General features: G+C 41.0%; 1 protein-coding gene across 4 annotated transcripts in view; it reads left to right on the forward strand.

Annotated features, from left to right (window-relative positions):
- Positions 1-289: 289 nt before the first annotated feature.
- Positions 290-26,679, forward strand: part of LOC137106071 (zinc finger MIZ domain-containing protein 1-like) — a 104,389-nt gene continuing 77,999 nt past the window's right edge. For 2 of the 4 annotated variants that reach the window (XM_067489082.1, XM_067489080.1), the window contains exon 1: positions 292-455. The gene's annotated coding sequence lies outside the window, so the exon portion shown is untranslated. Of the gene's footprint in view, positions 456-606; positions 763-26,679 lie in introns of those variants that run through there. The other 2 variants (XR_010911894.1, XM_067489081.1) reach the window with 2 other exon arrangements.

Here is a 26,679-nt window from a genome sequence, read left to right on the forward strand (position 1 = left end):
AAAAGGTTCGGTCTTAATGGGTGAAGCAATTACAACACAGTGATACTGAAATGCGTGAAACTGTCTTGAAACATAACATAAGTACATAAGCGGCACGGTGATCCCCCCACAGTGCGGTGGGCCCGGGTGGTGGCTCCAGCGGATCCAGTGTAGCACATGGCTGCTGAGCTGAGCGACAGTCCGGCTCCGCTCCCTGTCCGCTCCTGATGGCGTCTCCTCCGAGGAGAATCCGCGACACATTTTGTCAGCAGCCACCGAGCAGAGGTCCCTCTGGTAATAGAATAGCCAATGTAATTTGACACTTCAACTTACTGCGCTCTCTCTCCGACTCTATTCAGTTACTCACCTACTGTCGTTGAGCCCATTCTCGGTGGCCGTGAAGGGGGGAAGATATTTTTTACATAAGAAACACAAGAGGCGAAAATTACCGAGGACTTTCTCCGCGTGATAAACCGGTGAGTAACTGGAAACTTAACGTTGCTTTGCTCCCCGTGTCGCGCTGCGAGCCTCTTGTCTCGGGAAGGTTTTGTTTCCACTTTGGCTCAGATTGTTTCTCAACAATAGAGTGACCACTTGAACTGGCACGGAGGAGCACGTCGGAGCCTGCGATCATAAACCTCCGCTATTTATTTACTATCCACGCCGCTGTGTGCCATCGGGATTGAACCGGGGGGCTGTTGAGCAGGTTGTGCATTTCGTTGGTAACAGATGCCGCGTTGATCTCCAAAGCGAAGGGGCTCGGAGGCGACACTGTAGCAGCCTGTATGTATTTTTTTTTTTTTTTTTTGCTTGCTGAATGAATCGTGCCGCGCTGCGTGTGTCTGACTGTGTGCGTGTGTTAGGGAGGTCCAGGGGTATAGATTTTGGCTCCCGATGTGCACATGGTTTGTCTAATGTGGGGTTTAAAGGTGCTGATACGTGCAAGCGGAAGAAAATCTGTGGACAAGGCAAAGCAGCAGTCACTGCAGTGCCGCGGGTTGTATATGTAGCATAGTGAAATTATAACTGTGCTTCTGAACTTTATTATGAGCAGTACACGTGTATAGCGTTTGATATCAGAGCATGTTTGCCACGGCCTGGAGGTACGTTGCTGCTCTGGGTCATCATTGTTTTATAAGAGTTGGACAAGTTGACTGCTGTTTGAATATGAAGCCAGTTGGGATTAAGGGGCTCTTTTCACCTCTCCAGGAAGGAAAAAAAAAAAAAAACACAGCCAAGTGGAACATACTGTGCAATCTACAGTGGATCCTGCTCCTGGAGCGCCTTTCTAATCACTGTTAGCGTTCCTGTCATGCACGCATGCTGTTTGTTTCTGCTTCTGTAAATCCCACTTTGGGGACATTGAGCGAGAAAACGAACACACATGCAAATGTCTTTCATCTGTTTTTGGTCAGATGTCCAGGAGAGGTCTCCCTGTTTTTGTTACGTTGCTGAAAAGTTCTTTCTCCTTGTGTTGGGTTTTAGCTGTTGCAGCATCCCAACAGGTCCTGCACAGGAGACTGTTCGGACCCAGCTCCAGAAGCTCGGGTAAAACTTCCGTGTTTGTGTAATCCACTGGTTGGGTCTAATAGCTGCTGCATGCAGCCGCCTGAGCTGACAGCCGTTCGACTCATGTCAAACTGAAAAGCTTCTTCAAAGCTGCATGCATCACCATCCTTTGATGGCACGTGTGTTTGAACGTTGATTGAGCTCTGCGCTGGGAATCTCCGCAATTCCACTGGCTTTACAGATAAGGGTGGTGTCAGACAGAGGAGGAGGATTTCTGTCCTGTTTACTCCCTCCCCATCACCCCCAGGTTGAGCTCCTGAATAACCATGGGGCAGACCCCACCAGGCTGACCTTCTTCTATTCAAGCTGAGGATGTTGAAACACCAGCCGCCAAACAAAAGACACATTGAAACAGAGCTCTGCAACCCAGCACGTGTGTCTGGGGGCTGAAGTGGACCATTTATTAACTCTCAGTTTCCTACTGGCCAATGAAAAGAGTCAGCACATAGCAAGGCAAAGGACATTCAGCTGCCTCTGACACAGGTTAGCAAACACAATCTGAAAGTGATCACAGGAAATATAAATGTGCTTTTCAAAGTTAGTTTTAAATATCTTTATGACTTACATACAAGAAAGCCACACTTTGACTTGGCTGGACTGTGGACTGACAATGGCAACACGTTTCCAGCGCAGGATGGGAGTTTTTTGCTCTCACTTTTCCACCCACCCGACTAGGTGAGAGTAAAGGCAGAAACTGAAAATAGCTGTGCCACATGGGAAATTATTCAACTCTCAGATCAGAGAGGACACACAAGAGGCCTCATTACCTCCAGCAGCAGCTCTGCTGGCCAGCTCGAGAGAAGATCGAGAAGTGGCTGTGTCTCAGCTTGCCACACTCACCCTCTGAAATACTGTCATATGCTGCATCTAATGCTGCTTTTTGTCTGAAAATATCGCACACACAACTTGACATGCAGTTGCAGACAGGCCAGTTGGATTTACAGTATAGCAGCAAAATTGAATATTCTTCCAAAGATTTGCAGCCTGAGCCTCATTTTGACCACAATGTGTGCACAAGTAGCTGGTAAACATGGCTAAAGATAGTGAATAATGCCATAATGTTATTGATTTAGCCTGGGAATTACACTCGCAGCGATGGCTGTTCCTGAGTACTAAGAGCGCTGTTAAAGCTGTGTAACAGGAAAAAGGTGAGCGAGTAAGCGACCGGCTGCTCTTCCTCCATGGTCAGCGCCTGTGGGAGGTTTCGCTCAAGGTCTTTTTTGTGTTGTCTTTGCACGACAGAATAAACTCCTTGGATGAATCACTCTACTGGTATGGCTGTTTTCAGTGAGTAAGGAGACTGCAGAGCAAGCGTTGGGCTCTGTCTACAGAAAGTGTGTCACTGGGCAGTTGTAGCAGCTTAATCATGAGGTTTACTCTGGTGTCAAACAGCACTTAATGTTAAATAATCCCATTATTGTGTTACTTGTGAGCAATTACAACATAGTGATACTGTAATGTCTGAGGCAGTGACTGCATTTTGTGGTGGAATGAAAAGTAGTGCATTCGCTCAGGCACTTAATGTGCTGCTGGATCCTATAACTTTCAGATGGGAATACTGTGCTTGTAAAATCAGCTGCATTTCTGATAGTTTCGAAGACAGAGATCACACATGGAAAAGTGATGACACTTGTGTGAAATATGTTGCATTGTCGTAAATTAAAAGCAGTGTTTCCCAACATTTTTTGACTGGTGTTCCCCGGGGAAAGAACCAGAAAATCAATTCTAACATCAATACTTCGTACTGACTTTACTGACCTTTTGGTCCTACCTAATCAGGTTTAAAAAAAACTTCCAGACACACCAAAGATGTGCCAACATTTCCCTGACGAGGATAATATTCACCAAGTGATTTAAAGTTGGCAGGGATTTTGAGTCCGGTTTCATGACCTCACATGCCTGTCAGGTATGCAGGAACGGTGCCCCATGAATTCCACCACATAGTCATTTATTCCAGTGTGTGGACACAGTCCTAATAAATAAATGAAACTGCATTTGTTTTTCTGCAAATATGTATTGTTAGCAATATGAATATGTCTTCCACCTTTCAGAATAGTAAAAATGGGCATTTTGTTTGCTCCACCACATCTTCTGTTCACATGTGTTATTCTGCATTCCTCATGTGTGTGCTTGTGATGATTTGTGACACTCCACCTCCGTGACATGGAGCTGCAGTAACCGTGCAGCTTCCCATCCAAGGAGTTCCATGACGGACGGGCTGATCCGACTGTACCTGTCAGCTTCACTGTTGACTGTTAATGTGAAGCTTCTATTTTCAAAACACAGCTCAGGGAAAGGGAATCTGTGTGTTTGCGGAGGAGGAGGGAGATACAGAGCCGAGCAAGGGATGGGAGAGGTGCTGGGAGTGACGCCAGACCACACATCATTTAATCATGTTAGAGTGTGCAACCACGTTGTGCATATTTTCGGTTGCATTGGTGATCCGAGTTGTTATTGTACAAACTGTACGCATAGAAGACAGGAGTTGACAGTTTGATGGCGAGAAGAAAAATCACCCCTATTTTGGGGTTGTGAGATTTGTCAAATTGTAGATTCATTTCAGCTTTGTGACTAAAATATGATAATAAAAGTCAGATTTTTGTTGATGCTGCAGCTTGCGAAACGTGTCGAGAACTTCGAAGCAGAAACATTTGAGCCCATTTAAAACTTGACCAGTGTGCATATTAGCACTGGATCTGAACGTGTCCTTTTGCCTTAATCCCACTGTTGACTCGCCTGCTAAGTACTGAGTGTGTTATTATTGCTCTTTTTAGGGAGCCCATCTCTGCATAATCTCACTTAATCTAATCTATCCTCCTTTATAATAGACTGGGAATGATGTGACTTTATAGAAAAAGCTTTAGTTTAGATCCATACCAAACACGCTGGTGTGCTGGTTGCTTCCCCAGCCCCTCTGGCAAAGCTCTTGTGAAAATGCAAGTGACCTCTGCGCCCCTTGTTAGTCTGAACAATAGGCCTGCCTCCTCTTACAGCTGCAGCCATGCTGGAGGGGAAGTTAGCCGGAACAGAAAACACACATCTCATGATTAATGGGCCTAAATACAGTATTTTTGTCTTGTTCCCATGGTTGCTTGGCGCACTATGAAAACTATTTTATAGTGTTCATATGAACTATTTTTAAAAATCTCAATTACGTGAACTATTTAGGGCAGCATTTAATGATTATTTATTATTTTTGATTAAAATCTGGAAAACTTTCCCACATGCTAATTTGATCTCTTTAACTGTCTTGTGACCAACAGTCCAAATTCTGAATATTTCTCTAGCTATTTGCTAGATGAAAATAAATGCAGTTAATATCTAGTTCTTTTACACTTGCGTCTCATTAGCAGGGTTAAACAGGGGAATTCGAGTGCACACAAGAGTTGTGAAAATAAGAAAAATAGACACAATCTGTGTGTCTGAACTCAGAATGGATATAATTGGAGCTTCTGAGGCCCCCAGCAGTTGCAGGCTCATGCATGTTGAATGTGACATGCTGTGGAAAACATACAGCGATGATGTCAGAGTGCAGCACTACAGTGTTAAGTGTAAATGAAAGGCTCTGAATCATGAATAACATCCGCCTTCTCCAAAGTCTCAGCTTTATAAATTAAACAAGGGCCAGCCCAGGAACCCTGAAGGGTTGTCAAATCTTGAAACATGTGATAATGTTGCATGGCAGACATTTTTTCCTCGTACACTTTACTGTAGACTGAAGAACTTGTAGCTCCTCTCCTCGATATTTGAAAATGTCTCAAGAGGTGTAATCACACTAGCAAAAAAACAGGTGCTGGAAAGACTCCTTGGGGGGAGATCTACTGTAGCATCATAGCTTTTGTGCTCCAGAGGGTTTCTTTTTTTTTTCAGAGAGAAAGAGATCCACACGTCTGATGAGTAATGAAGGTGATTCTGAGCAAGTAGTGGAATTACATTCGACAGAGCCCGCGGGGGTCCATATCTCATTGTTCTCTGACAGGGAAAATTAACTGGGATTTACTAATACACAGAGAACGTCCTTCCCCCATTCTCTCTCACTCTCAAAGAAAAGGTCTAGGTTTGGTAATCTCTTTCCTTAAGAACCCCCCCCCCCCCTTTTATACTCTTTTCTTATACTCACACACTCCACCCCAAACACAAATGCTTTCAAATTTGTTATCAAGATGTAAAGGACAAGTAGATAAAATCCCTGACATGTTGCACCGCTTTTCATTGGTCTGTTGCTATATGTCGACACACCAGAGGCTTCTATTTAAATATTAGTTTGCATGTGACCTTTTTTTTCTTTTGCATAGTCATTGTGGCAAAGGCTTAGATGACCCGAAGATGAAGGGACACTTTGCGTGTGGTTTGATCACATTAGATTCACATGGCATCAGGAAGCAATCCAACGACCAACCTCTCTCAGACATTGTTGATCTTTATTTGAACTGGCTCATCCTTTCAGTATCTATTGGAGCTCTAACAGTAAAGTTGATTTATGCTGATTTTTGTCTCTTCTGTGACCCAACCATATTTTCCCCCCTTTTTTTACTATGCTCACAAAGCTGTCTTTTCCGATGATGAAGTGCAGAGAGCAGTGACACCACACCCACAGCCTGTGTGTCAGCTTACACTGTAGTCTAACGCGGTGTTGGTGTGCAGTCGGTTACCCAGGTGCAAGGCATGCATCACAGACCAGAGCTGATACACTGACATGACAGCTGTGGGCAGTGAAAGAAGGCTCAGTACATTAACCCTTAGCATTGGATTTTGGGTCAAAAATCACACACTTATGTTCTGCATCTTTGTTTTTTCTCCTTTTCTTTTTTTTTAACTCTTTCTAGTGAGAGCAGTATTTTTGATGTCCATCCCGGACAAACATATTTAAACACATTTAGATAGATAGTTTCTACATTTGATTTACTTAGTGTTTCCAGTGTTAGTGACAGAATCACACATCTGTGTTCTTTATGGATGAAAAAATGTGAACCTTAAACACTGGTCTTGTCGGATATTGGTTAAATACAGAGCTGTTGTTCATTGTCAAAGTAAAACAGGTGATGGTTGTCTCTGCATCTATAGTTGCACTTGCTAGTAGCTCAGGCAACATGTTGCTTTATGGTGCAGAACAGCAACAAAAACACACCAAAAAACTCACCTGAGGTGTAGCCCATAGTTAACTTGGTATCTCCATAGTAACAAAACATTTCCTGTTTAAATCACCCAGAGCAAAATAGGAACCTTAGTGCAGAAGCTCAACGCATATGTAACAAATATCAAAATGTAGAAACAAAATATTCAAACCCATGGTTTTTATATTCTTACATATATAATGTTTATCTGCATGTTGCGTGTTGAACACATGTGGACATACACATTTTCCACCATGTTTGTCATTTCATAAATCATGTATACTACTACTGACATGCCAAATACGAGTAATCATATGAGGCCGCGCTTGTAAAGACTTATAATATAGGTCATGCCCAGAAAGGAGGCACATAGGTACACTAGTGAATGTGTGTCTGCATGACCTGTGATTTCAGGACAAGCTTGTGCATTTGTGTATCAGCACAGCATGTAGTGACAAAAATATGGCCCATAGCCACATGCACTGCTGTCCCAGCGGTGACTTAAAATAACTGTTCTGTAAACACGTCACGTCTGTTTCACTAAGTTCGCTTGTCCGGTGGCAGAGGCAGCTTCGGGAAATGAACAGTTACCACCGCAGAAACAAGAGATTGTTTCATACACTCTTGGTAATCACAACCACCGCTGCTGATGAATGCTAATTAATTGGGCAGTGTTGTGTGGATGTAAAGACACATATGCAGACACACTTCACACTATTTATAGGTGCAGACTGCATAAGCTTCTTTCTAACAACAGGGTGCTCTCACTTTCTCAGTATCAAACTGAGAAAAGCTGAAACTGACCAGATTATTTTTATACACACATACACACCGTGTATTGCACCCTTACTCCTACTTGGCAAATGGTATCTGGCCCAACGGGTCCCACGGCGTATAAAATTGTTGACGGCGGACACTATTTTTGACCATCTGCTCTAAAAGGAGGGTATGTTTGAGTCACAGACACTGTAGTGTGAGGCTGCGCTCGTGATACGCCTGGCATGTGGAGGGAGAGGGTTAGTGGGGTGGGGGATGGGGGGTAGAGAGAGATGGTTCACCTGAGGGCCCAGCATCCTTCGTGTCAGCATGGCCGCACACAGTGTGCGGCTGGTTTGACTAATGTGTGTTACATTAGCATGAAGGGTGATGGAAGGGGCTGTCGAGCTGAGGGAGGAGCCCTTTTTCCACATTTTGGACGAAGAACAAGGGAGAAGATATCTTTGTGCTTGACTCACGGTGTAAACATCGTCAGCGAGATGAAATAGTCTGAGGTCAAAAATGTCTCAACAACAGTGTCTGTGTCTCATTCTACCTCTCTGTCTCCTCCCGTGCTCTAGTGTGTGTGTGTGTGTGTGTGAGTGTGTGTTATTTGTGAGGTCGGAATGTGAAACCTAATCTCGGCTGGGGGGGTTGGGCACAGGAGGTTTCTTTTGGAGGATTACCCCTATGTGTCGCCGCTTGTCACTAAATTTATGACTTTTCTTGGGACAGAGAAATCTTTGCTGCTGCAGCTTTGTCAACAACTTTCTTATTTACACTTTTCTTTGTATTGTTCTGACTTTTTATTCTTTGCCCTTGAGTCTTCATAATTCTGTACATCCTGTGTATTTTTTTGCAGCAGTACATGAGTGCCGGAGATAATCTCCTATCATGTCGTTTCTGTCTGTCCACAAAGTCCTTCAAAATTCTGCCAGTGCTGTAACATTACTGCAGTTTCTGAGATGACTCAACTTCTTTCTAGTTTTTCCCCTTATAAAATTTTTACATTAAGTCTAGAGGAAAAAAGAAATATTCTGACTTTACTGACATTTTTCTTACTTGTTTAAGGTTGCCGGCCTCAGTTATATACAGACGTTAGACTTGATGATGATGTTGCTCTGTCAACTTAGCGTCTTTTTACAATATATAAATAAAGGGCTGAACCCAAACACATTTTTCTTGTGCATTAGTCCTGAAACTGTCAGAAAATAGTGGGAAAACATCCACCCCAGTTATCCAGAATCTAATGTGACGTCCTGTTTTATCTCATCAGAGCAGTCAAAGATCAAATGTTCATATTTACAAGTGGCTTTTACACGAGACTAAGAGAACCAACAAACTTTCACAAGTACAGAGCCAGAATCTGTGAATTTGTGGCACTTTTAAAAAATGACCTTAGCATTCAAGTGATTACCAAAATAGTTGTATGATTATAATATTTTAGCCCAATTTCAAAGCACCCATCCTGAAAATGTGGTGTTTACCGCCACTGTTTAAAGTCCACCTAAATTTAAAAAAAAAAACATACCTGCTGTCAAGACCTTGCTACTTCAAGCGCTGGAAATTCCATGGTGCTTTGTTGCATTGCTGTTGTTGTTTATTTATTTATTTAGTTGACTGATCTTGAGGAAGAAATGGAGGAAGCTAATTAAGTGAGTGTGTCTTGCATCCTCTTTGTGTGGCATTGCCACTGCCTTTGGAGGAGGGAGGTGGAGAAGATCATGTGAGCTGTAATTATATTTATGCCTGGTCCCATTCAGTCTGTCACAGTGAATTTTGCCTGACTTGTCATATTGTAAATCATTACAGCGGATTAAATGCTGGTTATGAACTCAAAGGGCTGGGGAAGGATTCCTTTTTTATCCTAGTGATCGCTATATTTGTTTGTTTTTGACAAGCTAGTTTGATGATATTAGTCTATACAATGTTTCCTGGATGTTTTCAATAAATTTTAATTGGGAGAAGAATGGGTAATGTCACTGCTTTGCTTTGAAGAAAAAAAAACCCTTTTCAAAAGAGCAGGCAGCCTTCCAAAAGTGGAAGAATGGCTCTGAAAAAAACCTTCATGTTTCACAACCCATCCTTCGCTTTTTGTTTTATTATTTTTTTGGGATCAAAGATGCCGATGAGCAGTGATGGAAAGCTTGACTTTGTTTCTGGCTAATGGCTTTTTTTTTTCAAACCAGTGCAGAAAAATGCAAAAACAAAAAAACAAACAAACAAAAAAAATGCACTGTTGATTCATCTCAATCGGCTGCTCAGTGCTGAAGGAGAATAAGTTTCTGGTGACTGATGAAACTGTAATTGGTCCTCCATGCTTCTCATACACATGCTGTCCATAGTCAGATGGTGATTGACTGTACGTCTGCTTGTAGCAGCGCTCAGCTGACACATTATATCCATAAATATTCTAACGTTTAGTTCAGTGCCTCATTCATTAGTAAGTGGCACGAATCATTACTCCCAAATCACTAAAAAGATTAGTCCACAATGAATGAACTTTTCATGCTAGTTCACATTTCCGCTGCTCTCAGACAACAGCACCATTGTTAAGCTTTATTTTATTCACCCCTCATGAGTTTTTGGCAGCTAAATCAACTTATATGCGGGCAGGTTGTCATGCCAGCTTTCTGCCACCTTGAGCGCAAACACTGGGTGCAAAGCCTCACATGTCTGAGCAGTTGCTTCATTTGTCTACAAAATAGCTTGTTTGGAGAAGCCCCGAATCCTGCATCACTCGATTTGTATGCGAATCACATCTACCCAAATAAAGTCTGAAAAATTTCCCTAATGTTCACAGTAGCAAAATCACATTTCAGCCTTATTTATGCTACTGTCTATACCTGGAGACATAATTTCATCCTTAATCTTTTATAGACACTCTAACTTGCTATATATTATGGATTTTAGCATGCCAGGAGTTCTAAAAGGGAAAATATGAATTATTTGTGTCATTACATTTGCTGCTGATAGGAAATGTTTTGCATAATAAACAGCCGAGACAACAAGTGAAAAATTAATGAGCAATATTTTTCAAAGATACACTTTATGATGCATGTGGTTTGCTGATGACTCAAAAACAAAAACCCTATTCTCTCTGGGATGATTGTTAACCATCAATTTTTATGATGTCATTGTTCAGCTACTGACTGTTTATTTTTATTAATCTCCAGTTTGTATTGTCATGTTAATTTACTCTACAAGAGTCTCCCTACACTCTGAAATTTTAAGAACAATCAGGACGAAAGCTGAGAGGTTCATATCAGAAGTGAAGGATATTGAAGAAGAGTGAACTATACTTTCCACAACTCCCCAAGCTTCTTTTTTAATATTTAGCTCCTGTCAGTTAAAATCAAAAAGTTTCTCACTTTCTCTAAAGCTCAGACAGAGAGAGTGAGGAGGGGGAAACTGCTTCACGGGTGAAAGCCCTCACACATGAATATTTAATGGTTGCATTTTAACCAGAGTCATAAAATCCAAGAGGATGTGGCTGAAAAGGGAGCAGTGAGGAGTGTGCAAAGTAGGCTACATTGTTTCTTTATAGTCTGAGCTGGATGCCTGAAAGTCATGTAACTCTTTTCTGCCTGCACAGTGAATCAAATATGTGGATTGTGTCAGGCTAATTTAATGCCCGGGCCATGTTTAGCGGCGTGTTGCAGCCTGTTTTTGCAGGGTAAGCAGCTTGTTCTACAGCAGCATGAAGAAATCTTGGACCTGAAGGGTACAAATTGATAATGTTTCATTTTGACACTTCCTCAGTACAGTCAGGCAAATGGATTTGATACATCTAATTCATTCAGATAGTTGACCTGATTCAGAGGCAACATCTATTCAGTATTTGGCCTTAATTGAGTTTGAGCCCCAAATGATAAAGAGGATCTGTAGATTTTTAATATGGAACCTCTCCTTCTTTTCCTTCTCCTAGTCTTGTCATGCATTTTTAAAATTCTGTTCAGTCCTCCGCTGAGCCAGACTTGCAGCAGACAGACACTGGGCTGATTGTTAAGTTTGATAAAGCTCTGTATTTGTGTGCAGCGGGGCTATTTTCGTGTATATAAGCTTTACTTCACTGAGGTAATCATTTGTCATCCAATATTGAATCAAGTTAAATGGACTCATAAATTGCAATCACTTAACTCAGCCCAAATATTACATTTAATATTGCTTTGTGGAAAAGGTCAGCTGGCAGTGGATCGGGTTTCAGCAACACAGATAATTCAGCAGCCTTTTATGAGTCTTTTTAAGCTGTTGAAAAAACAGCATCCAGGCAAACTGACTGTACCGTATTTAATAGCGGCAGCACAGGAAACACAGCAGCTACTGTTTATGCTTTCTAACCCTAGATATCCTTAATGCAGTGTTTAAAGTGTGTGTGTGTGTGTGTGGTTGGCAGGTTGCAGATAAACCATAGTGGATACCCTTAAGGGAAACACAATAAAAGGCTTTCCCCACTGAAAGGTCCAAAGTGCAGTTGTCCATTCTGCACAGCAACAATGGAGCGGCTGTGCAAACGGAGCCATCAGCAGCTCTGGCAAGCCTGGCAAACCAGCTTATCAGAAGGCAGGGTGCACTGAGCAGTGGGTGGGGTGGTGCGGATGGTGGCAAGGGTGAGAGGAGGTGTATACACGAGAGGCTTTCAGACACCGTGGTGAGCTGTAGGTCCGACTGCGGTTTGGAAGTTTGCAGTGTACACAACAGTGTTGCTGTAAGCGGAAAACACAGATTAATACACATGAATAAGCATAAAAAACACAATGTGAACCTAAAGTGTAAAACACAAGCCATTACATGGCCTATGTAGACTGTTGGATTGATTTAATAAGGGTGTGTCTGTGTGTGAGACAACTGACACCAAAGCTGAAACAGCATCCACACCTGGAAGCTGCCCAGTAAAACCGTAGACTGTGACATTTGCCTCTGAGCAGCTCACAGGAGCAGCTGAGGTCAATGGCTTTGCTAAAGGGTCGCAGAGCGGTGTTCATGTGTCCCACCAACTTTAACCCTGAACGTCTGCGGACTGAACCATCAACCTTACCATCACAAGTTTGCATCACTAAACCGGAGGCCACCAGTGATACTGAACTTTTTTAAGTAAATGTGAAGAACTTCACATATATAAAGTTTTTCATTTTGAAGGATTTGCTGCTTTTCTTATATTTATGTAATAGTAAATAGAATATCTTTAAAGAAGATGCTGGGATTCAGCAGTTTCTTTCAAGAAAAAAAGGTCTCTGAGACAGACTGGCAACCTGTCCAGAGTTTACCCCAACTTTCACCCAATGACAGCTGGGATAGGACCCCCCCCCCTCCCACACACACACACACACGACCCTGAGCAGGACAAGCAGTTAAAAGATATAGTGGATGGATTAAACAAAACAAAAAGTCAGATTGATAATTAATTAAATCAAACAAAACAAGTGGTAATTGAAGTCCAGACGAGAGGAGGAGAGCGTCAGGTATGAGGAACCTGCTGCACACCTGTATGAATAGGAGTGGATGTTAGAAATCAGCTGGAAGCCAAACAGCTGTGAACGAACTGCTGACTGTGAAGCAGCTGTCAGTCAGCTAATGCAAGCAAGGCAATCTGCTTCTGTGAAGGTAACTGCTGGCTCTAACACGTTTGTTGCTTGCTTGTTTAGTGTTAGAATCCACTGCATCTGCTGTGAATCCTTTTCCGAGCATCTAAAGAATCTTTCTGTCAGTATTTGATTGTAGTTTACACATTTTCCGTAGAGTTTACCTTTATTTCCTTACCTGGAATAGTACTGAGCAGATGTTAAATGCCTCAGATTGGACAGGTCCAGTAGATAAGCATGGCGGGGACTATCAATGTGTCAATATTTACATTACTTTGCCTACCACAGTAATACATTTACTACTGTCTGTCTTTAATAGAGCAAATGCAAAACCAAATGAATCTTTGCTTGTAAAGAGGCAACACTGATTTTAAGCGGTGAAGTTTGTTGGTGGCGGTTATTTTTTATTTATTTATTTTTTTATAATTTTGAGCTGTTTGAGGTGTTGGAGGAACGCGTTGTGTGCTCAGAGAGTTTACTCACTTGCAAGATATTCTGTAGTGCTTTCACTGCATTTCCTTTGGGACACAACACTTGGAAAAAAAAGTCTCAAGGTGCCTGTGTTAGGCTTTAGATGTGACTCTGGGTTGGTAAATATTTAGAGAGCAAACATTTTGATACCAGCAGGGATTACAGTTGAGGAAAACATGTTTTTCTAAGAATGTAAATGTCAGCATATTGCAAGGCATAATACTACAATTTTTATTTTAATACCAGTCTCCAAAAAAACAGCAGTTAAGCAACTAAAATCCCACAGAGGAAATCAGATTGTTTTTCCAAGTCCAGCTTATTTTGGTGTAGCTCGCCCACAGAAACTCATTCTCTTTGTTCAAAAACCATCCAATTCATCAGCCGGGATTGTTGCCGCCCACTAACAACCAACATATTTGTTCTGCTGCTTCACCTTGTTGCCTTTGTAGGGGGAATGTGCCAAAGGTGGATGTTAAACATGTCAAGTGCTATCTGCCTCATTTAGCTGGTCACTGAATATTCATGGGCCTCGATACTGGTGTCAGCCTTTAGCCAGCCATGCAGAGAACCAGCATCCTCTACCATCATCAAACACAGTTGATCCTTCGCCATTCACCTCCTTCCATCTTTGTGTCTTGACTTTCACCTCTCGCTCACGTTTTGTTTTCTAATAAGGCGGTGTTTTTGCCTGAAGCCGACAATCGTTTCCTGTTCCAATTTGTGTGGCATGCGAGGGGAGCTGTGATGCTTCTTGCTCCGAGGCGCTCTGGGACGAGTCAGTGAAGGCACCCTGTGAAGAAGAGAAGGAAGGAGGAGGGAGGAGAGTGGGTATAACCCTGTGTTCTGCAGTCATGCCCATTTACTCCCCTTGACACCTCTGGGGACATGCTCTGACCTCTGCAGGGATCTCACTCCTTCTTTACTCCCATTCATGCGTTTCTACTCTGCTCTGAGGAAACCGCACCAAATTCCTAGTGCATTACAAGAGCTTTCGGGAGGCCCCCCCGTCACTGCTCGCTCTCATCAAGACTCCTGTGACCGTTGTTTGCCAGCGCTGGAAAGCTGTGGTGCGGGGTCTAACTCACTTAGCATGGCAGTGGAGATTGCAGTGGTTGTCTCATTAAATATATGTTTCCTGTGTTAACATGGAAACCTCATGCTCACTGTTGCTCTGTGCGTTAGATGAAAGGCCCCCTCTACAGGCTGTACTGGCTGCCAGCATGGTTAATGCTGTAGATTAATAATTTGCAGGGTGTTGCAGTCGGATTTGGGCAGTGAAGAATTCCGATCTTATCTTAAGTATCAGAGCCAATACTGTGGTGTTGAAATATTGTATTAGAAGACTGATTAGTGCTGTATTTAAAAAGACTAGATTCAAGTGGAGGAATGTTAGGTCCATTTACTGAAGTAAGGCATCACATCTCACCTATATGCTTATACACATACATCAGACATATATTTAGAAATATTCAGACTGTTTTTTTATTTTGTTCTGTATATATGACAGTATAATTTATTATTCAGTAAAATATCTTTGTTTCTAATACCCACTTGTAAACAGTATTATTGATTAAGCTGTTCGCCTATTAAAAGGGCCCATAAACAAATGTTGCCCCCCCCCCCTCCCAACACTAGACATGTCCTGATTTAGTACAAAATATATAACTTAGCAGAAAAGTTGCGGTGATTGAACCAAATTGCAAGGTTGTGCTGAATTCTGGAGGCCTAGTTAAATTTATGTTTCAGACCTGGAAGGTATGTTATGAAACATGGCAGTATTTTATTGAGCTAAACTAAAAGTGTATATAACTTAAGGAATTCAGTACCATAAACATATATTTAAAGCAATCAATAATTCATTTACAATGAGTAGAATTTGCAAGGCTGTCATTTCCTACTTTTCTCATCAGGAAACAAAGAATTGCAATAACGGTATTCAAACTATGAGTCACATGAGCTGCTATCATTTTTGACTCTCTTTGACTCTCTGTCTCCAGGGCTAACACCAGAATCATGGATTTCATCATTAAAGTTTTTAAATGTTATTTACCTAAAACATAGAGTATAATGGCAGAGTGTAAGTTTGTATCAGAGTATAGCGGAGCAGGAAGAGGGAGGGCCGAGAGGAGCAGAGTGGATTGATGTGCTTTACGTATTTGATAAAATACTCTATGCTACTTTCCACCACTGCGGCTGTGAGAAGAAGAGCAGAGAGAGCCTGAGAGCTCCTTTAACTCCTGATGGACGCGACTTTGGCTGCAGTGGAGGGAATTTCATCTCTCATCTCCTTGTTGGTTAGTATTGATTAGTCGGGCTGAAGTGGCCTCTTGAATGGAAGTTGCATCAAATAATTCCTCCTTCTGATTTCACCAAATCCTTTGTGAGTTCTGGAGAACAACAGAATCGGTGGCATTCAGTGGAAGCTGAAACATTATCTTTCTCTTAATTAAATAGGGGAAGGTTGACCTACTGAGCAATTGTGACAAACATAGCTGAGGGGGAGCTGAGTGTTGCCCTTCCCTCTTTTCACTGTGTTGGTAAAGAAAAAGCTCACTGCACCTGTACTTTGTATAGGCATGAATCTCTTTCCCAGACAAATGAGGAATTCACTGCAGCTTGGAAGGACCCCTCCCCCGGTGCACAAATGACATGGTCTGCTGTACTGCTGCTGCGGCCGCCACTGCCGGTTGGCTTTCGATGGGGGCAGCTTGAGTGTAATAATGAAATGGAAAAGTTCTAGTGCAGTGAACACTCACACGCAGAAGGTAATTGGAGACTGCCACCGAAGAACTCTGCACAATATGCTGTCAATTCCACTCCACAGAGAGACAGACCACAAAGTTTTATTATGCTTGCTGTTAATCAAATGCCTGCTGTAGTTGAGCAAAACGGGATCCTGTTCAGACAAGGTGCAAGGTTCGTAGTAGAGAAGGCAGCAGCAGGAGTCAGCACAAATAGGTTCTGGCATCCTATTTTTAATTTATGAGCCATGAGTGTTGTTTGAGTGTGTATTAAATGACTGACAGGTTACGACTTGCTTGGGATCCCCACATTAGAGTAGAACTGTTGATCATTTTGACAGCAGGTGTGTGAGGTTTATGTTAGCCGTGTTTAATTGAGGAAAGACTTCAGATTAGTGGCTCCTTTGCTACTTCAAGTGTGATTTGATAGTGGGGGATTGCTGTGTTTTCAATGGAAAGCAAATGAATCATTGATAAGAGAAGCAAAGCTGCTTCAAGTCCTGCTCTGAGGACATCAATAATGAAGGAGACTTTGTGCAATATGGGAGACAAGAGATTTCATTGCATCCTGGTGTGGGCATCATTTTCTATATTTTGTTTTTTTTTTATAATTTCCTTTGAATTCTGGTCCAGGAATCTTCAATTACTGGCTCAGGGCCTGTTTGACACTTACATAAAGTCCCCAGAATGTATAGAAACAGTGTTAAAATAAACAACTGAGATAATCTGTTAACTAACTCACTAAGAGGGAAGCTGAGCATGCGAGATATAGATAAGTGGATTTCATTTACTTTAGACATACACAAGTTAGTTGTTTTCCCTTATTTCAGCGTGATATAAACGTAGTGAGGTACTTCTCATGTTATAAATAAAAAAAGCACGTGTACCCAAGGGTTAGGAATGAAAATCCAGTTAGGAACATTATTCTTGATTTTTGTTTTCTATTTTTAGTTGGGGACTAGAAATGTCAGTTTCACACCGAAAAACTGTAAAAACCTTCTATTCAAGATTTATTTAGTTCATAAACAGTTGTTCAGTAATAACCATCTCATTTCATTGTGCTCATGGTGGAACTCAAATTTTGACTGTTCACTTTTGAGTTATGAATGCCAGAGGTGCCAAAACACATAAAAGATGTTGGAAGAGGAAAAAGGAAGATGAGGAGATGTGTTTTGGCAGTGTTGCTGCTCTGTGAAGTTCCCTCTCCCGTCTGCAGCATAGATCCTGCTGCTCTGTGTGTATCTGTCAGGCTCCATGTCATCCTGCCATTGTTCAGGCCAGAAATCGGCACAGACTCCCATTGTTCTACACTCAGATCTGCAGCTACAGTCTGCTCTGCCCAGTACCTCAGCACTTTGTCGTGTTTGGAAAATAGAGTGTCATCTCTCAGCAATGATAAAGGTCACCAGGGGTCCTGTTGTTTGGAAGTAACAACAGTTTATCCTTTTAACTTAAGCGATAATTGGTGTACATTTTCATGATGTACCACTGTGGCCCTGAACGTGCTTGGCCTTTGCAACAGAGTGGATGCACTAGCATCCCCTCTCCCAATACGAACCTTAACTGGCTGTCGACAGTAACAGAAAACATGTCTCAAAGTGGATCAAAGTAATTCCTCCTCTCCCTGTCTAAACAAACAACATGTTGATAAGGTCCCAGTCACAAGCTTAGTCATTTGTGGAGGAGTGGACTTGCTGAGCAGTCTTTAGGCTTGTGGGAATGCATTCTGGCTTATAAAGAGGTCCTGACTTTTGTTTTCCAAACAGTATTTGTTTGGCTTCATGTTAAGGGTCAGTGAGGCCCTTGGTCTGTTCAGTAAGTTTTCTGTTGTGCCGTGGTGTTGATGCAGGCCGACTTCTTTTATGTGAGCTGATTATACAGTATTTTGCTTCTTTCATGTGGTACTTTGTGGGGCACCTAACTAAACACTTTCATTTTGCTATTCCATGTCTTGAGCCCAGCCAGGCTACGTGTTCCATTCAGGGGCAACCCAGCATGGCTCCTCAACAGGCTACACCAAGTAACCTTTAGATCAGAGAGCGAAAAAAATGTTTTTCTCAGTAAGAAATTCAGTCTTATGTCACATACATTTCTTGGGTCTGGTAGTATTCACTTCTACACTGTACGCATGAAGTACTCTCATTTTGAGCAAAAGTGAATGATTATGTTTGCATTGAAATTCACCAAGCTGTGCCTGATGCAATTAACTCCACAAGAAGAAAAGTGCAGTGTAATACATACTGTAGTTGTTGTTTTAATGTCCACTTGACTCTTTATGCTTGGAGCCCCTCCCAAGCTTGGAAGGCCAAAGAGTAAAACTTAAATGGCTGATACTTTCCTGATTATCAACGTATCAACATGTTTTTCAGTTAGATCATATGTACAAAAATAAGCAGCTCTTCAGAAAACTTTCTTCTCCAGCAAGCTCACATAAAAGTGTCTAGATTAAAAAAAGGAAAGAGTAGTCAGCTATGTCCAGCTTTCACGTTCCACAATGATCTACAGTATTAATCATTAATGGAGTTTTATTTCACAGTAGCAAACCAAAGTTTTGCTGTTGGAATGCATTGGTGCACATTGTTATCAATTCATGTTGGTACAATTTGATACAGTACAAAAATACCTTCTGCACAAACTGTATACAATGAATTATTATTACATACTGTCTGTTAACATGTCTTACAACCACAATTCCAAAAAAAGTTGGGAAGATGTGAAAACATAAATAAAAACAATGCAATAATTTACAAATCTTACAACCCATATTTTATTCACAGTAGAAGATAAAAAACATATCCGATGTTGAATCTAAGACATTTTACCATTTCATGGAAAATATTAGCTCAGTTTTAATTTGATGGCAGCGACACATCTCAAAAAAGTTGAAACGGGCAACAAAAAGATGGAAAAGTAATTGCTGCAAATTAAAAACAAATGGAGGAGCATTTGACTATGAATTAGGAATCCATTAACATGACTGGGTATAAAAGGAGCTTTTCAGAGAGGCAGAGCCTCTTGAGTGTAAAGATGGACAGAGGTTCAGCCATCTATGACTAACTGTGCCACAAAATTCTGAAAAATTTTCCTCAATGTTAAATTTTAAAGACTTGTAAGATCCCACCATCTACAAGGGATGAGGCAGAAGGTCAAAACTGGATGCACAAGATCTTTGGGCCCTCGGATGGAATAGTTTTCTCTAGGCCAAATCTCATTTAAAATGGTCTGAGGCAAAAGAGAAAACTGTTCTATGGTCAGATGGATAGAAATTTGAAATTGCTAGAATCCTGCATCATACAAGGATGGGACAACATTCCTCTCCTAAAACTCTAGAAACTGGTCTCCTCACATCCCAGATGTTTACAGACAGTTGTTAGAAGAAGAGGGGATGCTACACAATGGTGTAGCACACACACATCAACCTATTCTAACTTTTTTGAGATGTTGCTACCATCAAATTCAAAATGAGCTAATATTTTCCATGAAATGTTAAAATGTCTCAGTTTCAACATCTGATATGTTGCTCATGTTCTATTATGAATAAAATATGACGAGATTTGCAAATCATTGCATTCTTTTTTTTTTTAGATTTTACACATCTTCTGAACCTTTTGGGAATCGGGGTCGTACGTTTATAGTAATATGTAGTATGAAATTAAATTTGGACAAGTTGTCTATTTAGATTTTCCTAATTCATGATTACAATTTTAATAATTTCAATATGATCATAATTTGCTAAGATTCTTAATTAGTCTTTGATTGATGCTGAGTGTGTAAGAACATATGGCTCCGTTGTCTGTAATGGCCCGCTAGGTTCTGATGATTTGGTCCAATAAGACACCAGGAATTCCTCAAACCGCCTTACCTTCACTATGACATAAGGCACCTCAGATGAAAATCACCTGTGAGGCTCACAGTGCAGAGCCCATCTCCCCTCAAGGTGGGTTGTCACTATGGCTATTAAGACTAATAGCAGCCGCCTGTGATAAGCACAGTTAGCTGAATTCATGACCTGAGTGGCCAGAGCAGCAAAATCATTTCCACTTGTGTTTTTCTGCTGATGCATTCATTTTTATCCTGTCCGGTGCTTTGACATGACAGAGAAACCAAAGAGTGCCAGAAAAAGAGAGAACAATAAAAGGGAAGTGATGGAGCCTTGGGTGAAATATTGATTGTTACAATCCAGGGAGAATACATTTTCTCCCATAGGACTCAAAACAGTCGTTCCTGCAGTGTTGATTGCAAAAGACTCAAATCCGTCCCCTTATGTCACTGATGCTGTTCCTCAAATTGCAGGTTACATTTCCATGAATATTGTTACAAGGAAGAAACAAATTGATTTGTACAATTATTCTTCCTTAACAGTCAATGGACCAAAATTGCTGTAATCTACTAAAGAAATAGTGTGGACTTTGTTATTAAAAAGTCTACACTAATTCATACAGCTGCAGGAGATTCCTGTTAACATTTCAAGAATCAAAAAGATAAGAAAATTAGTCCAGGTGAAGACTTTTAAAAGCTTTTTCACATAAAGCAAAACAATGACAATTGTTGGACAATTGTTGACAATGGAATAAATTGAAAGGTAAAGTAAAGTAAAGCAAGTTAAGCTGTTGTTTTTCTTTTGCCCATAAGAAGTTCATTGAATTTGAATTCCATGAAAGTCTGTAACTCACCCTGCAAGTTCCTTTACCTTTCATTTTATCACATTTACTGTCCAACTAAATCTCCCAGTAAAAACTATCCACATTTCATCAACCACGCCCCCCACCCCCTCTGCCACCACATGGCTGGTATTAACCGATTTCCTGGAGATCACTAGATGATGTCGCCACTGTGCTCCTCTTTCTCCCTCTCACTCACTCTGTGTAGAGTGGCCCGCTTAATGCATTGTAATGGTTGACCATTATTTACGCAGGGGATAAACAAAGAGAAGCGAGGAATTGATGGAGTAATCCACTCTCGCAGTCATTAGGCATTGAGATGGAGGAGCTGGTGGGAGCAGCCACCTCCTTGTGCCTCTCGAGTCGAGCAGCTAATGGAAATGGGACTCATTAAGACACCTTATACTCCGGCGCACCCAAAATCATGAGCAATTGCTAATTGATTGTCGTTAGCGCTCTTGCAATGAGACGCTCTGCCAGTTTTCTCATTTGTTATGAACGGCTTTGTTTTCTTCCCCCTGTCTCCTTCACTTCATTATTGATGTTGCTGTTTTTCTTTCTCTTCTCCTTTTTTGCTCCGAGTCTTCTGCGACATACTCATCTTAACGCTGTTATACCTGGTTAGCTGCAGCAAGCGCAATTTTGAGAAAATCCCACATGGACCGTTCAGTGCAAAAGTATTTCCTTTTGTATGATTACTGGGGCAGTGTTTTTAAAAATCAGCATCCTAGACCCACTAATGACTGTATGTGAAACACACATAATACAGGCTAATGTAAAGGGGCGGATGTAGAAAATGCGCTTTAGCCAGCACAGTTATGGTTGAACCAGGGAGAGGCATGATGCTTCGCTTATTAGCTCTGGAAATTCCTCCTTCTTTCCTTTGCAACCGGGAGATTGTTTTCATCTCAGCCTTTAATCATTCTTCCCTCCCAATAGTAATGTGCTGTCTTTTCCCTCCCTGGATTCCTCTGTGTATATGTCCGCTCCCCCCTTTCTTCCCTCTCATTGCCTTTTCTTTTTCCTTATTATGAAAAGGAGGAAGAATAGATAAGGGATAGAGTTGAAGCAAGGGGTTGAAAATGCAAATACAGGTCTGTGGTTCTTTCTTGTGACAGATCAGGCCTCATTACACCCACCTCTGCTTTGCAATTGGCTGGATGATCTCTTTCCCTGTCTTGCTTGTCTCTGTTACATTATGAAGTCTTTCACCTCTAGTAAACCTTCCTCTTCTCCCGGACCAGGGAAATGCTGAGAACAGCCAGGTGACCAAAGAGGAATTTCTGGCTGCAGGGCATGCAATTTGCTTTGCAGATGAAGCAGGACAATATAAGGAGATTTGGGTGAGGGGGGGGATCATTCTTATGTCTGTGGTCAGGCAGTGCAGGGTTTTTTTTTCTTTCTTTCTTTTAGTTTTGATTTAGCACTCTGCCAGCAGCCTACCCCTCTATCTCTATCTCCCTAGTGGGAGTTGCTACCACCTTCTCGCTCTGATAGGGAAAGACTGGAAACAAAGGAAGAAAAATACAGGCGCCCTCTTGGGCTGCTCTTGCTTTTGCAACAAGATATACTGTAGAGAGAAGGAGGAGAAATAATATTGAAGCCATCAGTTTATGTGAGACTCACAGGCATTGGCGCACTCTTTTGAAATAGAAAAAGTATAGATATTTTAAGTGAAATTCTGGTTATTTTTGTGATCTTGGCCATCATTGCTATGAGTAATAATAACCGTAAAAATGAAATGAAATAACAGTCCTTAGAGCAGCATGCCAGTTGAAGTAAAAAGTACTTTACAGAGAAAACAGAACTTTGGAGAGCTATTTTGAACACGAAATGAATACGAATAGTTGAGCAATTACCAAAAAGAGACATATGACAACCAAAAATACACACATCATAACCGAAGATAATTATTACCAAAGAACATCCAAAAGACATCTATCCTTTTATGATAGATGATGATTAGATCCATGAATGTTTCCAGATCTCAGCAATGAGTTTTTTTGAGTGTATTATTAGTATTAGTACTGACAAAGCTACTACTAAGTTACATTAAACCTTTAAATTAACATTTTTACATTATTCCCAGTTGAAAGAGTAACGGTTTGGGGATCACTGGATTCAGTTTTTCCAATTGCTTAGGTGATCCACAATACAAACAACTGATGCTTGGGGGCAAACATATTGGGATGCTATGAACAGCAGGAAGCAAATTACCTGCATTTGCATAAATAAGACACATAATTGGTAGTTTCCGTAATGTCGATTTGGTAGCACACATGCATACAACGTGCAGCAGTGTGTTTGGCTACAGCGCGTGTTTCTGTGCATGTGTCTGCCTTTTTATAAGTTACGTGTATGTGTCTGTTGTGAGGCTCTACATAATTACAGCAGGGGTGGTTAACTAGGCGCCAGCATTTGTGTTAATCAGCAGAGAGTGAAGATTGGGGAGCTAACTGAGCTGGTGTCTCATGCTCTCTAAATATATCACACTAAAAACCATTATCTCTAAACCTGTAATCATCACTATAGCACTCATTCACCACAGTGATATGCTTCGTGTTTATGGTTAGCCCCATAACAACATGTGACTCTATCTAATGTTATGACACCATTTGGATGTTCTCTGATAGTAGAAGTGTGGTGTGTGTTGGGAATATGTTCAGTTAACCTGTCAGTCTGTACAGTATATGTAAAATATGAAAACATCATAACCTCACTGCTGTAAATTACCACATTAAATTAAGAATGTTGGATAATAACCTGACTTCCTAACCAACTCACAATCTGTTGAATAACTTGGCTACTCGTGTCTACAGTAAATGTTAGTAATACCCCAAAATACAGAAAGATTTAATTATTATTGCTTACATGATGATTGCACTGACCATGCCCCCAATTAAACAATTTCATAAATAATTTTATCAATAAGGTGGTCAAAAGGGTATATCTAGGTTTGAACGCAGCTGATTAGGGAACTAGTGTGTTTTTCTAATAATCTATACACTAAAGTTACTGTATATTAATTAAAGAAATTGTAATTAGCAGACTAATCTGTTGTGAAAAGCATCATTTGCTGCTGTTAACATCTATAAAAATCACATTATTTGAAGGATGGGTGAGTGATTGACCTTTATTCTTTATTCAACTAAAATAACCCAATTAAAGCGTTACATGACAGTTATAGAAGTATCCCCTTATTTAATTAGTCTATTATAAAAATATTAGCGTATATCTAAAAGACTTTAAAGCCAGATGATTGCTACCGTGGGATTTCCACACAATCCTGTTTTTACCTCCTTAAAATCAAAACCTGCTTCTCTGCTGAAAATCATTACAAACACCTATCCCTATCCCTACATTTGCTGTTGCAGCATTCCTCCTTTGATTTCACGTGTCTTTGTCGGGGTGTCTTTTGAAAAGCAGAGATGCATATCTTGGTTGATCTTGCATGTCTTGAGCATATCAACAACAGGAAGCAGCCTGAAGGAGGCGTCGTGATTTCTGTGCCAAGGTAACACCAAAGTGGAAATAGAGCACTGCTAAGGGAGGTGAATAGGATGTTAAAAGTTTCAGAGGTATTTACTGAGAATAAAATGGTGTGATTAAAACTTCCTTTTTGCTCAGTTGTCCTTTTCTTTTTACTTACATATATTGCTACATACAAAGGTCTGAGGTCTACCAAGAAACTATTTTTGCAACAGGTCATCTGTTTTTGAGGAAGTATGCACTACAGTTTTTATGTTGAGCCATTTTATTACCTTAGCTCATCGATTACAGTTTTACAAACAGGTTTAAAAGACCCCTTTCTCCTTTTCCTTTTTACATACGCATTTAAAACCTACTGTATTATACAGTTAGAATGCAAATGTTGCCTACTGAGAATAATAGCCCCCGAGAGCTGCCTGGGTGGACAAACAGCCAATGACTCTCAAGAGCTTTTCCCACAGTGCAGAGAGCAGAGCCAGGTGAGCTTTTCTCCCCAGGTGTCTCCTCTTCTGCCATTGTGCTGGCTTAGCAGAAGGGGTCCGGCTCCCACCACACATTTGATTCACCAACAGGTTTCATGGCTGCCTTGCGCAGAAAGACGCTCCTTCATGCAGTCAGTAAAACCCAGTGCTGACTTTGGGAGGGGGGTGAGACTGTCTAGCTCCAGTGGCTGCAGCAACAGCAGGGATTTTGACTCCATGAGGACCCAATTAAACCTGGGAGGGCCTCTCTAAAGGAATAATAACAATGATAAATGCACCTCTTTGGTCGGCTTAAGAAATGTTTTATTGCACTGGCCTGTCTTGACACAATTTACTCCAGGTTCCTGTTTTTTGCAGGATCAGTAGGTTTAAAATCTCACCTTGTGAAAGTTTTTTTTTTTTCTAGAAAAAGACTGGTGTCATCATTCTGATGACTTGACTTCATGGAACATCAAACACTGACTGCATGGGTTTTGAATTGGCTTGGGATGTAATGACTTACCAATGGTACAAATGCTGTGTGTGTGTGTGTGTGTTTGAGATACACACATAATTAGAGCAAAATATAATCTGAATTTATTTTTGTGTTTGTTACATCATTAAACTGCACCACTTTTAGGGTGTTGGCCAGACAAAATATTTCTATGATGTAGTTTTATTCCAATTCTGTTAATGTTTTTTTATTACAAATAGCTAATCACTGAAAACAATAATCTGAATAAACTTCTTGTTATAGGCACTTGAGAAAAAGAAGTGCCTTAGATCTTTGTTTCAGTTTCAGAGTCCTTTGAGAATTTAGGTAGTTATTAAAGTCACCCTAAAAAAGAAAGATTTTATAGCTTGTATATGAGGTTTACTCGGTCTCTGTATATATTCTCTTTCAGGTGTAATTCAGAGAAACACTCTTTTAATTAGATAACAGGTTTCTGTATTTCAGACTTACACTTTGCCAGTAGTTTATCAATTACTTCTTGTGGTTTCATACTGCCAGTCAGTCTTTGTCTGGGTCCTCAAGCCTCCTCCTCACTGCACTGCAGAGCCGTGTTATTGTACTTAAACAAATCAATTCTGTTGCAGTTGAGCTTTTTTTCCCTCTCCATCCCCCGTCATTATGAACTGTTTGCAGTGCAGAGCACATTGATTTTTCACAGCCCTGGAAAAGCTGTTGATGAATAGCACAGAGGTATCTGGGGAGAATCTGGCTTTAAAAAGGAGGCACCCAGCGTCAACCCCTCCTCCTCCTCCTCTCTCCCAACCCATTGAGCCCCCAGCGTTCCTCCACTTTCTCTTTTCAGAGAGCGGCACTTCCAACAGGGGAGAAATGCTGCCTGAAAAATCTTCCAGTGATAAAAAAGAGGATTAAAAAAGTGCAAGGCACAAGGGACTGCCTTCTCCTGCTGAATGTGAAAATACACCTTGTGGTTAGACAGTTTTTATATTTGGAGCATTAGCCTTGTCCATGGCAAACATGCTGTGTGTCACTAAGCACAGGGCCTGATGAAAATGATACTCCAACAGGATGCAGCTTTAGACTTTAAAGTAGGGGGGTGGAGTAAATAGCATTTGTTGCACACTGACACCCTCCACACACATTCACCAAGCCGGGGCAAACAACCTGAATACATTTTTATTCATTCTTTTTCATTTCTCTTTGAAATTGTATAGTTCAACATTTAAGGAGTCATAAAAAAGAATCTAGCTGGTGTTTACCAACTTTTTCTTTCACTTCATGAAAATGAATGAAATGAGAGAGTTAGAGGAAAAACAAGTATAGGGCAGGAAAAAAAGAAAATGGACAATAGTTGTTGATACTCACTCACCTACTGAGAACCCGA

Source organism: Channa argus, chromosome 20 (genome assembly GCF_033026475.1).
Source record: "Channa argus isolate prfri chromosome 20, Channa argus male v1.0, whole genome shotgun sequence".
Classification (NCBI taxonomy): Eukaryota; Metazoa; Chordata; class Actinopteri; order Anabantiformes; family Channidae; genus Channa; species Channa argus.